This window comes from Enhydra lutris, unplaced genomic scaffold, assembly GCF_002288905.1.
Source record: "Enhydra lutris kenyoni isolate GAN:26980312 unplaced genomic scaffold, ASM228890v2 scaffoldscaffold11, whole genome shotgun sequence".
Taxonomy (NCBI): domain Eukaryota; kingdom Metazoa; phylum Chordata; class Mammalia; order Carnivora; family Mustelidae; genus Enhydra; species Enhydra lutris.
In genome coordinates this window covers 16,520,814-16,537,776 of record NW_019154095.1, presented here as the reverse complement: position 1 = coordinate 16,537,776, position 16,963 = coordinate 16,520,814, and the positions used below count along the sequence as shown (strand labels likewise).

General features: G+C 43.1%; 2 protein-coding genes across 2 annotated transcripts in view; both read right to left on the bottom strand.

Moving 5' to 3' along the window:
- Positions 1-11,996, bottom strand: part of LOC111144567 (cytochrome P450 4V2) — a 69,687-nt gene extending 57,691 nt beyond the window's left edge. Inside the window, exon 1 of the mRNA XM_022498910.1 lies at positions 11,909-11,996. The gene's annotated coding sequence lies outside the window, so the exon portion shown is untranslated. The remainder of the gene's footprint in view (positions 1-11,908) is intronic.
- LOC111144566 (toll like receptor 3) overlaps positions 1-16,963 on the bottom strand; it is an 80,290-nt gene that overhangs the window by 355 nt on the left and 62,972 nt on the right. The gene's annotated exons all lie outside the window — the stretch shown is intronic.

Below are 16,963 nucleotides of genomic sequence, written 5' to 3'. Positions count from 1 at the left end.
TGCCCAAAACTCTGGGCAGATAGAGCCTCATCCCAAGGCAAATGCAACATGAGCTGGATCTCAGGTCCCACTTGTCCTTTGACCAGTGCCCAGTGCCCTTGTGATTACAAAAGCAACCAGCCTTACAGGAAAAAAAATCAATAATTCCATATTAATTCTAAAATATATTAAATTCTCTTTAATCACTAAACCCATGAATGAGTCAAAAATATGACTGAAACACACAAGCAATAACTCATTTTAATTTGATGCCATTGTTTGGTTTGTAGCCTGATGTGCAGAGAGTTTTAAAATATGAAAATTAATGGAAAACTAACACAGAAGAAATCTCAAAACTTTAAATAAACTAGTAAGCCTGACTGGTATATGGAAGTTAGTGTTAATCATTAAAATGCCCTCTCATTGAACCTCTTAAAACATTTACTTCCCTCTTAGTCAAAGTAGCTTCCTAACATTTAACAGTAAACACCTTGTATTCTTTTATAGAAATAATATTTTCCCACACAAATAACTCATATTTTATATTAACTGAAGATATGGTGGTGATTTGGGGAAAAAAAAAGTTAACTTTCAATGTTTCTAAGAGGGATACCACAGTAAAATTCATTAAAAAAAAGTTTGCTGTGTCATTGATTAAAATGGTGCCTAATTTACAACACTTGTATTTCAGAATGTAAATGGAGTTTTAAAAAATATTAATACAGGGAACAGATTCTGTCCTTAGTTATGTACCTATAGTACTCCACAACAAAGGAATTTGAAACACAAGTTCATTACTACAGAGCCTAGCAAGACCTCTGCCTTCCATGCATATGCCCTGTACGAGAGAAGAACAGAATTGTAGAATTTTTTTTCCCTCCTTCTTGCTCATATATATTTTAAGTCCAATCAAGCGGTTCTGAGGATAAAGGTGCTAAGAGAAAAGAATACAGGACAAGCTTTTATGCTAACAAACTGCTTTACCTTTGGCCTTGTTTAGTTGCTTCAAAACCATTAATTATTTATCATCTCCATGTGACTCAATAACTCTCTAAATAAACAACAAAAAAAAAAACACAACCCCACTTATGATGAAAAAAGAGACCTTAGCTAAAACCTACATCAACAAGAGCTGCTTTGAGCATTAAGAAATATACGCAGGCATATGAGTTAATCTGCTTCTTCCTGAGTTAAACCCCAGGATGGTGAATTAAAATAAAATATATTCCTTCATAATAATCTGTGTAAGTGGGGCACCTGGGTGGCTCAGCCGGTGAAGCACCTGCCTTTGGCCTAGGACATGATCCCTGGGTCCTGGGATGGAGCCCCACATCAGGCTCCCTGCTCCACGGGGAGTCTGTTTCTTCCTCTCCCTCTGTCTGCTGCTCCCCCTGCCTGCGTTCTGTCTGTCAAATAAATAAATAAAATCTAAAAGAAAAAAAAATCATCTTTATAAGAATAACAAAGGTAGCTTAGAATCCTGCTTTGGCCCTGATGGGCTAGTCCCTCCAAGCAAGTTGCTTCTCCTCTCTTGGAGCCACTACACACATCATCAGTAAAGCAGTGACAATATAGTCAACGTTGTCCTACAGTTGCTGTGAGACCTCACATAGATCAAGTGTGGAAAGTGTCTGCATGATCCATGCTGGGTCAATCAGGCTTCTCCTGCCACCTGCTATCCCTACCATGTGCTCCTGGATGAAAACACTGAGCTGTTTCTTTGAACCTCCCGCAGCATTTCATATCATATAGATCTCTTTCCGGCCCTCAGCTTTTTATTGGGATGATTCTGACACTTGATTATCTTTTTTTATCAGCAGCACCTAAAGAAATGTCTGTCACCTACAGATGCTCCAGGTTCGCTGAAAGAATCAACATGTAAAGATTCAATTAGTGAGCCAAACAAAGACCACATTTTTACCCTGGAATTCATGCTTACTACAGAAAGATTACGTTGTGACCAGACACAAACATACTCTTCCAGTTCAAGACATCTCTGGCAATGTGTTGCTCCTTTATAAAGGACCAGAGTTCACAGCTCTTGGGGTAACTGCTATCTGCCAAAATGACTTTTACAACTGAATGGTTGTGATGAGGGAGAAGAAGGCTGGCTGAGGACAAAGCAAAAGCTGGCACCTTACACACCTTCTCCCCACCCCCACCTTGGGGACATGTGTGACATCCCTCAGGCACTTCTGGATGCCCTAAAAGGAAAACAAATAGTTAACTTGTAGAGATCACAATCCTGCAAGACAGGAGTCTCCCTTGGTTTATAAAAGTCCTAGTGATTAACAACAAAGAAGCTATCTTATCGATAGCCTAACTTCCAGAGACAAGAAACTCAGCTCCTACAGCCCTAACACCGCCCTCCCCTCCATAAAACTGAAGGAGGCTGAGATGAAAGGAAATATAAACAAAGTTAAATTTCTTCTAAACCTAAAGCTCATTGACAAGGATGCTTGATAGGAAGAATGTGACATTCCACCAGGAAACTCCCAACTGTCTTCATGTTAGTGCCTCATTAGAGGTAAGAACTGCCTTGGCTTGACAATAACCAGGCCTCCAGTATCCTGACAGTCTTCTGAACACCCCCTTTGTCCTCACCTACCCAACTCCTGTGTATATAATCAGCCACTCCTCAGGATAGCGGGGCAGCAGCTCTTCCTGCCCACGGGTCCTGTCCCCATGCTTTAATAAACCACCATTTTGCACCCAAGATGTCTCAAGAATTCTTTCTTGGTCATCGGCTCCGGACCTCACCCCACCGAACCTCACCTATGTTCTAGAACTTCATCATTAGGCTCCCGAAAGTGGGGCTGTGAGTCTTTACATTTGGACTCTGAGCTTCGGTGCAAAATTGGTGAGTACTTTCTCTCCTCTTCCTTTAGTCTCATTTCAGGGGCTTTTCAAGGAGTATGATCTGGTTGGAACACTTGCATGTCAATTGCTCAGGCTGTAATCCTCTAGCCTGTGGCTACTCTACGGGGAGGAGAACGTCTGCCTTTTGACTGGAAGTCAGTACCCTGGCCGGAATGGTAATAAGACCCAGGAACTTGATGCCCTCTCTCTGTTCCTGTTCTTATACAGAGTTGTCTCTCTTGGCCACAGGACAGCCGCCTAAGTCACCAGGATGGCTGCCAATCTTAAGACTCCCGTGTGAGGTTTCCTCCTGATTGATCTAATGTGATCCCCTCCACATCCCTGGTCTAGCCCCTTCTGGCCGTGGGACCTCCATTGGGAGCTGGCCGAAGCCAGTACCCAATTGAATTAAAATGCAACCAGGGACCGTTTCCTAGGGAAGTTGGCTGTAAGGACCACATGTGTTGGAATGTCGCATAGACCATGATGGATTTCAGTCTTTACTGTTTCTTGTCAGTGTCGTCTACAGACTATTTAAAGCTACGAAATTGGGTAATTTCCCCTTGCCAAACTTTTCTAGTATTTCCATGGGTTAAAATGGCAAAACAGTATGCAGTCTTCAGGACATACGATGGCACGGCACGGCACAGTATATTCACCAGGCACCCATCAGCAGCCTGGGATGCGATGGGGAAGGATAGGGGCGCCGGCACCCCTGCAGGGCCTTTTATGGCAGGAAAGCCTTCCCGGGGAAGGCAGGATCGTGATCAATAGCGATGTCTTGAGGGACGGCTCTGGTTGCTTTTGACACATGGGAACCTCTGACATATCCTGCGTGGGATGCCACCCAGGCAGCAGGGGGATTTGGTGATGGACCTTCTTTACTTTTCTGGGATCATGGCCTCAGTAGGCTTCTTCAGTTTCCAAGGACTCTACCGTGGGGTGCCTTTTAACCCACTGGAAACAATTTGGATTGCAAAACTTAGGAAAGGACTGAGCTCTTGTAACACTGCATGGCCTCAGTGGGATCTATCCGTTAGATCTCCTCTGCAGGAAACAGGGCAAATGGACCAAGGATACCTTCATTGCTCATACCTAGGCCTTCATTGCTCTACACCAGGACCCGATCTAAGGGCCTTTTGCAGAGTGTGTTTGCCCGAATTGATGAAGTTCTAGAATATAGGTGAGGTTTGGAGCAGACAACCAAGAAAGAACTCTTGAGACATCTTGGGTGTAAAATGGTGGTTTATTAAAGCACAGGGACAGGGCCCGTGGGCAGGAAGAGCTGCTGCCCCGGGGATGTGAGGAGTGGTCTATTATATACTTGTAAGTTGGGGAGGGGATTAGGGATGGTGTAAGTCTCTAAGGAATTTTGGAAGCAAGGTTTCTAGGACCTTGAGGGGCTAGCTATTTCTGGGGAAAATGTTATTCATTACCAGTAATAAAACCTTCTCGTGAGACCCTTTAGATGTATATCAGTGGGCCATATGCTTGGGAATGATTGTCGACACTCTCTTGGAGTTTTAGAGATAAAGTTTCCTAAAGGAATTGTTAAAGTAGACTTATAGGATCCTGGTTGGGGGTAGGGGGTTGGTCAGGCTACGATTGTCCTTTGCCCTTAGCAAAGCCTTAAGGTGGAGATCACTCTGCCTGTTTTAAGGCCTTGTCAGTAGGTAAGAAAATTTAATAATTATTCTTCTGCCTCTGTGTCCCACATCACTGGGAAAGCATGACGTCCTCTCCTCTGTTGGGGCTTATGAGCTCTAAAACTGGGAATCCTTCTTCTGCCTTCTGGCAACACTTTGTTTCTTCTGTCTCCCCTTTCTCCTGTTTCTGCATCAACTTGGGCACGGCCTGCATAACTGGCCTCTAGACCATCCTCAGTGCTTCCTACACCACAGCTCCTTCTTTCTTCACTGTCAAGGAGCAAGAAGAGCGCCCCCTGGACCTAACAGCCCCCACTCCAGATCTTCCCACCCATATCTCAGGTAAACATTCAAAGTGCAGTGGGCCCAGGTGGAACGTAAATTAGTATTTGAATTAAGTTAAGTTTGTTGGTTTAATTAAGATAAACATATCTTTTAAGTCATCAGCCATAAATATGAAACTTCAAATCAAATTTACTTAAGATCAAATAAGCTCATGTTATTTGTTAAAATCCATTAGCAAAGAGATGACTAAACTGATGGTTAATTGTCTGTCTCCAAGTTTTAATTGGTAATTGCTGAGATAGCTTTCAAAGTCTTTGGTAACCTGAAAGTTTAAAGTTTTGCTTGGATAACAAATAAAATTAAATTTGTTGGATATGCAGGACTTTTCCAAAGAGGATAAAATGCTAAGTCATTGATTACTGAACATAGGTTTGTGCTTTGAACTTCTTACTGCAAAGAAACCAAGAATATTTAAATCTGTTGGTAAACATGTTTTGTGCTTAACTGATTCATAAATTTGCCATCTAAGGAATTCTGTTGTAACAGTTCACAATTGGTTTATATTTAGTCTTCACTAGAGATTAACGTGTTTCTAAGAGTACAAAATTCTGCTAAGTGTAACTAAGACTGACGGAAATAAGGGAAACAACTCTGTATGTGGAAAAGTAGAAGATATGTAAGAAAGATTTAAGGAATGGAAATGCATTTTGTTGAAGGTAAAAGAAAAAAAAAGGGTCATTTTGTCCTAAATGAGATGGTTGTTTGGAGGGAAATGGCTTGGGACAAAACCTGAATGCAAAGGAAAGTTGTAGAAGGTTTGTGAAGAGAAATCTTCAGAAAAGGAATTTTAGGTATAATCAGGACGGACTAAGATTGAAATGAAAAAAAAAAAAAAGGAAAAAGAGAGAGACACTGGTATAGGAAAGCTGGTTTTTTTCTCTGTTTAAAAGGATAAAGTTTTCTTAGGTTAATTGATCTGCTGTTAAGAAGAAAATGTAAACAGTTGTTTCCTCTTTGCCTGTCCAGAAAAACCATTTTCCACATTTCTCCTATATCAGGTGTTTAACATCCCTAATTATATTTAGGCACATGCTTTAAAACTTTCTAAGATTTTAGCAATTGTCAACAAGATTTAAATTGTAAATGAATCTCTTTGATTCATAAGGCTTTTCCTTGGTATGCTAAATTACTCAGGAAGTACTGCTAAACCAGTGATAAACCTTGGGTTACATTTGGGTAAATGCTGTAACTACTCTGGAGGTTCTATACATTTCCTAAAGTTTTAATGTTTTGATAAGGTCATCACTTGATATTTAATTATTAAAATGTTATATGTCACAGAAGTTACCTGATTTTCTTGCCAGCTAAATTGTAAACTCTCATCTCATCAGCTCTATAACCATATCTATTCTGAGTTTTTGTCATTTATAATTGTTTTAATTCTAATTTTAATTGTAAAATGAATTTTGCCTTAAAGGAGATTCCTATAAAGGACTTGCAGGACAAATACAGATATTTGATATACTTGAACATCCTAAAACTGAAATGGGTAAGAATTTCCAGAACTAACTAAAGCTGCATCCAAACTAAACCAGAATTAGTAACATGGGACCAAACGAACTAAAAGATCATAGTGTTGTATCTGTTATTTTAAACACTGCTGGTTCTCTAATGTTTGCTCTTCCAGACTAAGGAAACTTTTTTCTTAAGATGTCTGTGACTTACAGAAATGTAAAAATATTCATTTGTAAACAAATCAAAGCATTCAATTTTTCTATCTGAACCCTCTGAAACTCAAAAGGTCTCAGGAAGTATTGTTTCTTCCATGGCAATCAGTCATTTGCATAAGTTCAATAAGAACTTGTTCTCCTTGTAACAGGACACCATTGGAAACATTGATTATTTTACCAAGGCTTTGACTGGAATGTCATATTTGAGAAAGACATGCATAGACTCAGATATGACCAGACAGCTTTAAGGAACTAAGGTTGACTTTATGAAACCTGGAGCCATAAAGCCCCTTGGAACTGTTGGCCTGATACCTTGCTTACAGAGTTCCCAGGAGCCTCACCAGGTGAGTAAAGAATGTCACTTCCTGGCAGGTGCAGGAACCTCAGGATACATTGGGGACCTCAGGAAGAGGAATTCGCCCAAATCGACAGGTATTTCAGGCATGTCTGATGGCAAGTACGTGGCTTGGCTTCTGGCCTAGAGAGTTTACTAAAGGTTCAACCTAGAGTTCCAGCAAAGCAGATTCTAAAAGATCTATATGATCACTCACTGTGCTTGCTAAGCTTATGTAAATAATTAGGCCAAGTTTGTTAAAACTGGACTTGTTTTTCAAATAAATTAGTCCTGATTTGGCTGTCTCTGGAAATGAGGGTTATTTTAGAGAGCAAAATTATGTTTCAGTAACACACCTTTGTGGTAAGTTCTAGATTTTGTTGTCTTTAAATGTTTGTTTACCTAAACTAGATAACTTGAGGTAAACTTCAGAAAAGTTGCACAATAGCTCATTTAGATGATCTTTTTGCTTTTTTATTTCATGGGGATAATAACAAGACCCGATGGCATGTGATTAAACAACTAGAAAAATGCGATTGATTCCCCAACAATTGTATAACTTAACTATCACCTTGTGTGTGGCTGGGATAATGAAATTGCCTAAAAGCCAGCGTACTGCACTCCATAGGATTAACTATGGACTTGTGGAGATAATGGATGACCCCACTTTGTGATTGGATTGGATGAGGCATGTGGCACTCCCCTTATCTCTTGACAAGTTTTCTCCCACTTTCCAGTGGTCCTCTGTAATCAGGATATTGTTAAGGCTGGACCACTCAAAGGGCTTCTTAATGGTTTCATCCCTTAGTCATATTTATCCTAGAAGCCATCTCTGTTGAGGTACAATTGCAAACCAATGCTTTAGTTAAGCATAGAACAGCCCTCCTCATAAAAAGAGCCTCAAAGCTCACTATGGGAGAGTCCCTGACTGTAATGACTTCACATCAGGTCCAGGTTTATCTTAGAAACCAAAGGCCGCCAATGGATGACGGAGGCCAACTTATTAAATACTGGGCTACACTTACAGATACGCCAGAAATAATACTTAAAACCTGTCAAACTTTAAACCTAGTTACCTGTATGCCTGAACCTGACCACTGTACTTCTTTCTCTACAGAGCAAAACTGTTCAGAGGTTATTGATCTTGCTTATTCTAGTTGGCCAGATTTAAGATGCCCCTATTAAAAATACAAATGACAGTTGGTTTACTGATGACAATAGTTTTCATAAAAAGAATAAGAAAAGCTAGGTATGCCATAGTGCTCACTAGCACTTTGCAATTGCCAAAGCCTTAAAAATAAACATTAACACTCACTCCAAATATGCCTTCCTGGTACTACATGCCAATGGAGCTATTTGGAAGGAAAGGGGATTGCTGTCAAGCCATAACTCCCCAATCAAATATGGGCCCAAGTTACAAAACCCTCCTTATTGCTATACTGAGGATGGCATATATCAAATCTGGAATACATATTTGTGGCTCACACCCACTATTGGACAGTTCAGTCGAAAGGCTGGGAACAAAGAAATCATACATATGATACTTGGGCAAATAACACACGACATCTAGGATGGCTATCATTAGAAATGTGTTCCCGGGGCACCTGGGTGGCTCAGTGGGGTAAAGCCTCTGCCTTCAGCTCAGGTCATGATCCCAGGGTTCTGGGATTGAGCCCCGCATCGGGCTCTCTGCTTGGTGGGGAGCCTGCTTCCTCCTCTCTCTCTGCCTGCCTCTCTGCCTGCTTGTGATCTCTGTCAAATAAATAAATAAAATCTTTAAAAAAAAAAAAAAAAAGAAATGTGTTCCCAAATAATAGTACTCCAGGCTACTGACTGGTTTGCTACTGATTGGGTAAGGTGACCTGGCATTAGATGGCCAGCTCCAAATGGAACCCACTGGATATGTGGATCTAACTGTGGCCCCGGCTTCCTCCAGGGTGGATAGGTCGCTGTACCTTAGGATTTGCCTGGACTCATGGGCCATTACTAAAACCATCACCACTCCAGCTAATCTCCCTGATTTAAAGCAAAGATGGACACGATCTGTTTTTAAATGGTATGATCACTTAACATCCATTTTTGCTCCATCTGTGGGACTAGAGGTTGTCATTTGGCATGTAGAAGCTCTTAATACACTGCAAAGGCACTCAATGATTCACTAAATAGCATCTCCTTACTTAATATCGAAGTCTCACAGATGCACAAGGCAGTCCTACAAAATAGGATGGCCTTAGATGTCCTGACAGCAGCACAGGGTGGCACATGCACAATTATCAAAGCAGAATGTTGTGTGTACATCCCAGACTATCACAAAAATATCACAGGACTAATAAAAGATATGAATACCCAGATTGAAGCTCTACAGGGTCCTTCTGACTCTCTCAGTGATTGGTTAAGTTCCTGGTTTAAAGGAGGACTATGGCCAACAATTAAAAATCTCCTTTTCGGGCTTCTCATTCTTATAGCCTTATTAATCTTAATGTGTTGCTTTGTTCAATGTTTCTCCACTTGGTGCCGAGACTCCATTGCTGCAATGACTTCACGACGACAGATGATCCTGACCACGCACAGAGACACTTCTTCACTGTCTGTGCTGGATTCAGCTGCCTCTGTCTTTCCTAACTCCCCTACACATTCCTCAACTGATCAATGTTGACCCGAGTAGATAGGGACAACTCTACGCCCCTACTTAGCAGGAAGAAGTTCCAGAAGATGAGACCTTCTACCCTCAAGAACCTTAAAGATTTAAGGGTCAAAATTGTTTAGGGGGAAAGATGAGGGAGCAGAAGGCTAGCTGAGGACAAAGCAAAAGCTGGCACCTTACACACCTTCTACCCCCCACCCCCCCACCTTGGGGACATGTGTGACATCCCTCAGGCACTTCTGGCTGCCCTAAAAGAAAACAAATAGTTAACTTGTAGAGATCACAATCCTGCAAGACAGGAGTCTCCCTTGGTTTACAAATGTCCTAGTGATTAACAACAAAGAAGCTATCTTATCAATAGCCTAACTTCCAGAGACAAGAAACTCAGCTCCTACAGCCCTAACACCGCCCTCCCCTCCATAAAACTGAAGGAGGCTGAGATGAAAGGAAATATAAATAAAGTTAAATTTCTTCTAAACCTAAAGTTCATTGACAAGGACGCTTGATAGGCAGAATGTGACATTCCACCAGGAAACTCCCAACTGTCTTCATGTTAGTGCCTCATTAGAGGTAAGAACTGCCTTGGCTTGACAATAACCAGGTCTCCAGTATCCTGACAGTCTTCTGAACACCCCCTTTGTCCTCACCTACCCAACTCCTGTGTATATAATCAGCCACTCCTCAGGATAGCGGGGCAGCAGCTCTTCCTGCCCATGGATCCTGTCCCCATGCTTTAATAAACCACCATTTTGCACCCAAGATGTCTCAAGAATTCTTTCTTGGTCATCGGCTCCGGACCTCACCCCACCGAACCTCACCTATGTTCTAGAACTTCATTAGTTGGATGAAATGGTTTCTTGCTTTCGGCACCTCCTCTGCCTTTTGTGTGACTGGAAAACAAAATTCACTAAGCAGACACATGCCTGTTTGTTTTGTTTCCAATGAACAATAATCGCTTCCTCCAGAAAATTCACCTTTTGTGGGGGGGCGGCAGGGGGAGGTGGGAGAGGAAGGAGTTTTTCCAACCTAAGAAAATGATTTACAAAATGAAAGAATGACTTCCTTTCTTCATATGACACCATATCCTTTCACAGATGGCATCACTACTCACTTTGAAGAGCTGATGACAGATCTTTAAGATGCAGGGATGGAGTGGGAGGGTGCAGGGGTAAGAACTACTGTAAAAATGTATGCCCTCAACCACCGTCTACTTCTCTATTATTTCTTCGACTTTTTTCTCCTCGCTCTTCCTGTCTCATCTCCTTCAAAAGCCTATTTCTGCGGAACTTCTTGAACTTCAGAGTTCATCTGACCAGAGAGTTCAGAAAAATTCTAAAGAGAAACTTGAACCTGTTAATGCCGTGACTACCCAAGGTCACCAAGAAGATAAGGAGGGAGCTGCTCCCTGGACCCAGGCCATCTGAATATCTCCCCAGGGACCCCAAATCGCTGACATTGTTACCTAAAAACAGAATGGATTCAATCTGCCTTTTATTTTTTCTTCTTTGCTTGGAATCTTTGATTTCTCTCCAACCATTGTACTGTTACTTCATGCATAACACGGAACATTTTTAATTCCCTGTGAACTATCAATTCCTACATAAATGATGCAGTCTAAAAAAGTGTACAGGATTTAGAGGATGTGTGAAAAACCTTCAAACTTGGAAGTGGTGGAAAGTCTATTAAGCTTTTATTACATTATACATGACATATAAGTGTTACACGAGTTCCTGTCTATACTGCTTAAATTTTAGAGATGTTAAAAAACTGCTAATAGGTACATTTAAGGCTGTTCGTTTGGAAACAGGACTTGGGTTTTGGGGTGGACTGAAGGGCACCCCCGGAACCATATGGCCCTAATTTGTCGGTGCATCAAAGTGAAGGCTGGGTACCAATCTCAGTGTCAAGATAATAACTCTAGTATATAGTTTTACTTTTTAAAATTTGTCTCTTGATAGCTCACAAACCCTCTGCCACTTTGCCTTGTAGACGTTCAATATCAAACAGTGATCGAAGCTTTCAAAATTTTGGATTTCTGCTTAAAAGGACTGCCTGAAATGAACACTTGTATTCTGAATGGGTTGAAACGCAGGATGGTTTTCTGGGTGGACTGGCTCTCGCGAAGCCCCTCTTCCCACAAAACGCTCGGCGCCGCCCTGACTTAATACAAGCACATCCTAGAAGCAACTGCAGCTCTCGGGACTGATGGAGAATCTGTCATCTCAGACACCACGGATGCTTCTCAGTGCAAGGGCGCAGCTTCGCTTGGGAAAGCGAGGTGATGTCAGCACGAGAGATTTCATGAATGGATTCGGGGAAACAGACCAGATGGATTCCAGCTTTGCAGCCACGAAAAAAAAAATCACACACATGGCACAAAAATATGACACGACAGAGTTCATCCCATTTCCCTTGCCAGATCAAGACTTACCCAATCACAATCAGCCCCAGGCCTGCGCTCGCGTCCCGGAGGCTGGGCCCCGCGCCCCGAGGCCTGGGCGCCTCCGGGCGCTGACACCCCGCGCGGGTCCCCTGCAGGCGGCGGGCGGCCGTGAGCCCACGCGCCCCCGGGGCCTCCGATCCCCGCCCGCCCAGCCCTGCGCCCCCAGCCTGCTAGTCCTGCACGGGCAGCAGAGTCGCACCCGGAAAGCTCGAGTCTTGAGCGGCGCGGCCAGAGGCGCTCCGAGCCGGGTCTGCGCGGCCCATAGGCGCGGCTGCTTGCGGGGTGCCCCGACCGCCTTCCTCTCCAGGTCCTACAGCCCCGCACCAGCCAGATTCCGGCGCGGCCGGGCGACGCCTCCCGTCCCTCGGAGCACGCCCTTCCCTCCTCCTCCAGCGCCGCAGCGCCCTTCGCGGAGGTCGACCGGGGACAGGCGGCAGGTCGCCAGCGCTCCCCGTACCACCCACCGCCTCCCTGCCCCGCGTCCGCCTCCCAAGTTCCCAGGAACCTAACGTTGGAAAAGTCCTGCTGCCAGAGGCCCGATTTTACAAGCCAGTGACCTGAGCTTTGGCCGCCAGCCACTCGGCCTCTCGGCATCCGACCTGCCGCCCTCCCTGCGCCTCCAGTGGGCACCGTCTGGCCTTGTCACCCTTCCCCGGGGTGGGGGGGGTGGAGGGGGGCCGGTCTCGGCGGGAGGTCTTTCCCGACAGGTGTTTGCTATCCTTCATTCTTTTAAGTAGACCTGTAACTAACAAGAGAAAACCCGAGAACTACAGAAAGATTTCCCCTATCCACCTCCTCCTATGAAAGGATTCCTAGTTGGGCAGGGGTGCCGTGGGGAGGGTAGGAGGAAGGAGTTTAAAAAAAAATTGGTCTCAGACCTGGTAAATGCAAGAGGCTAATCTGGTTAACAGAATCTCTGGGTCAAAGATTTGTTTCTCTCTCTCTCTCTCCATCTTCAAACAGATGCTTGACCTCATCCAAACCAATAACTTCTCTATAAAGCTGCGAGCATAGCTGTGTTCACGTAGGTGTGTTTGTCTCCGTCTTGGAGTCACAAAATTAATTATGCCAGGACCAAAGTCACTGAACCCTATGTTGTGAGACAGGAAAATGACCAAGCCACCATATTTATAAACTGAAAAAATTAGGAATGAGTAGCTTAAGGAAGACACATAAGCAAAGGGTCAAAGTGCGGGCACTTCCTATGGCATGCCTTTCCCCACTAAAAGATTTTTCATAATTGCAATGAGTGAAATGGATGCTGGGACTTTGCAGCCTGTCCGGTATATCCATTCTCCTTTGATCTGAGGCCTTCTGAGTCTGCAAAGCAGCCCATCTAGTCCTGTGCAACTTCCTGCACTAACAAAGGTCTACTCTGCCGCTTCCGTTTGTTAGTGAAAAATCCAGTTGATTTATTTTTAATCTTTTAAGGAACAACCCTAAGAGGACGATTAGAAACCACTACCAAAAATGAAACAATCCATTTCTGGAAATACTGGAACCCTCACCACATTTACCACCACGAATACTCAGTTTCGAGGTGGTAAATGGTTATAAACCCCCAAATGAATAAGATTTTAAATCCTGATCCATACATATGTGTATACACATGGGGAGTGAGTGTGCATGTGTGTGTCTATCAGGAAAACTGCTGGTGTCCGGAGTCAACACATGCCCATGAATACTATGGAAATGAAAAGGGAGATCTGACGGAGAAACAAAAGAAAGAAGATTATGATCCAAACACATGCTGGCTGCTTTATATGTATGTTGTTTTGTTTAATTTTTTAACACCCATGCTAAGTAGTTACTATCATCCAATTTTACTGATGAAAATACTGAAGGCAGAGACCTTAATTAAAATGGTCCAGGTCTCTCAACTAGGATGTGGCATGTGTGTGTACGTGTGTGTGTGTTGTCCCAGGTATCCACTATTGCGCCACAAACTACCCCAAATCTGGTGGACTGAAACAAGTCATTTTGTTCCACTCACAAAGCATAGCAGTCAGGAATTCCGGCGAGCCTTGGCCGTGTGGTTCGTCTGCTTCACGTGGCACTGTGGCTCCATGGCATTGCTCCGTGGTATTCAACTATAGCCTCCGGGCTGGTCTGGAGATTTCTGGGAGTCTCGCCCACATGGTGGGTAGCACTTTGGGTTACTTTGGGAGGGCTGGAAGGCTGGGCACAGCTGGGCCCTTCTCTCACATAGTCTCGGGACCTCCCTGAGTCTTGTCTCCAGCAGGGCGGTTAGAATTCCCACATGGCAACTCAGGGCTCTTAGAAACCACTCTATTAAAGCCTGGCTCCGATCGGGCACAGCGTCACCTACACTGTACTCCATTATCAAAGCATTCACATGTTCAAAGCTTTGGAACATAGAACCCATCTCTCAATGGGAAGGGGGTCAAAGCCCATTTTTACTCCACCATTCCAGACATTAATCCCATGCACAATATACTCGGGCTGCTCAAAATGCCCTAAAATTTGACCACTTCAGTCATGTCCAAGTGAGGATGAAGAGAGTCGGTCCTCCTTAGGAGCATCTCCTGTGGATCTGAAGACCTGCGAACGGAAGAGAGCAGCCAGCGGTCTTCCTCATGCACAGTGAACAACGGACAGACAGAGACCCAAGAACCACAGCTAACACTGCTGTCCCAAGGGAGGGACAGCGGGAGACACAGCGGTCACTGGTCCGTGGCTATTTGAGTCCAAGGAGGCTCCTGTTTCCAGTGTCTTCATTAGGACCCACTTCTGCTCCCAGCTTCCTCCTGGGTCTCTGCTCTGCCTTCTGGGCTCTCGCTTCCACCCTCTGAGTTATCCTCATGAGGAAGAAATGGCCCCGGTTTGCACCTGAGTAGGCCCTCAGCCTACTTCTGTCCAGAGTGGCTTCTAGTCCCAGCCGACGTGCTTCTACCACTCCGCTCACATAATCCCTTCGCGTGACGTGTGTGCTTTCCTGTGAATGTCTTCAGAGCTCACTCCATTAGCCATAAGCCACCCTGACTTTTCTCTCTGGGGCAGGTCATTGGGGTAACTTGGAGGCTGCCGTGGGACAAGGCCCTTAAACCCCTAAATCTTCCTGAGGCTTTTAGTTAGCCAGACCTTTGGTCTCACCTTTACCGCGGCCCCATATCTGATCTGCACATGGAGGTCATTTCTTAATTTTGCTCAGAGAGACTGTGAGGTTGAAACAGCTTACTTTCCAAACCTAACATGTCCTGGCTCTTACATTTCTTACGAAATCTGCTAAAAAATTGGACAGTTCCTTCTCTAGTGCATATCTCTCTTCTCTCAAATTTCAAAACCCAAAGCAACACTGATTTAGGGAAGAGAATCATAGGATCCTCCCACTGGATTGGTCTAGGGTGGTGTGCTCCAGAAGAGATATAATGGGAGCCACACACATATTTGTAAATTTTCTTGTGTCTACATTAATCAAGTTAAAATAGTTGAAATTAATTTTAATATTTTATTTAATCCAATAGATCTAAAATATTATCATTTCAACATGTAATCAATATAAAATAATTAGGATATTTTAAATACTTTTGGGGGGACACTCTCTTTGAAATCCGGTGTGTATTTCAAACTTACAGCACATCCCAATTAGGACGAGCCACATTTCAAGTGCTTATTCACTACATGTGGCTAGTGACTTCTGTACTGGACAGTAGCCCAAGAGAATAAAATCCCTTGACTTTTATTTTTAATTTGGCTTAAACATTTTAAGACTCCATCATTCTTAGCCAGGCCTGAAACTGTGAGATAGATAGATAGAAACATACATACATACACACATGTATATGAGAATATGTATGTATTCTCTTCTAAACACACACATATTCTATGTAGTTATCAAAAAAATCATCAACACACAGTTAGAGGCTTAACTGCACATCAGAACTGAAATCTACTGATTCTGTCAGTTTATCCTTGAAGATACATTGAAATATACATAGCAGAAAAAAATTCATTAAAAAAAAACTAAAGATATTATACATTTGAATATGATTTATAAAAGAAAAACATTTTTCTCAATGTTATTTGTACTTAGTACATACAATTTTCATCCTTTATTGATTACTTAAACCATAATTGAAAACTGGAAGTAAATAGCGATTTCTGCATTCTTGTTTGAGTGTTTTACATTCTAATGCGCGCACGGGGCTTGGGATCAATAATGACAGGAATTAAATAGGAGACCTCAATTCCTACAATAAGGATATCAGGATCTGCCTTAGCCGATTTTGGAGACTTCATTAGGATGAAGTGAAATTGTACATGTGATCACCCTCTGAAAATCTATTAGTCATTTAAGGATATAGCAATAGTTACAAGCAATATTTAAATTGTCTAAAAATTGATCTGATTGGAAATTCTGGCTTTGCCTTGCTCAAGCCAGGGAATCCTGAGCTGGTAATGATTCTCTGAGCATACATTGTCAAAAACAAGTCTAATATTATTCTCTTCCTTGTAGAGTTGCATGAATTTAATGATGATTTTTCAGGAGTGCATGTGGATGCATAAAACATTGTAACTTAAAGCATTCCCCCTTTCAGCTCTCCAAACAATGAGTTACTTCCAGTGAGAGTTTAAAAGGAAAAGTGAGTGGAGAGTTCACTTGTGTTCATTTCATTCTTACGCAGTTGCAATTACAAATGTTGTGTATAGACTTTTGTATTTATCCAGTGCAGGCAGCCTTGCCTTTGCACAGGTAGCATGCAAACGGAAACTGTGATCATCAGAACTGTGTCCTCGTTTTGCAAATATACACATGTAGATACACATGTATTTTCTTTCTCCACCACAGAGCTGTCCCCTGCAGCAATGAACGCACCTAGCACCTAGATCTTGGTTTCTAGTACCATTCTCCAATAGGAGGAGCTAGGGTTCCTTGGAGAAAGATGATTCCAGGGCTGGGGCAGGGAAAATGCAAAAATATACCTGGACCATTCATAATGCCAGAAAATAAGGAAGTACTCAAAACCTACAAAAGAGTGGAGGCATGTCAGAGGGACTCAGGAACCAACCTGAAAGAGCCCT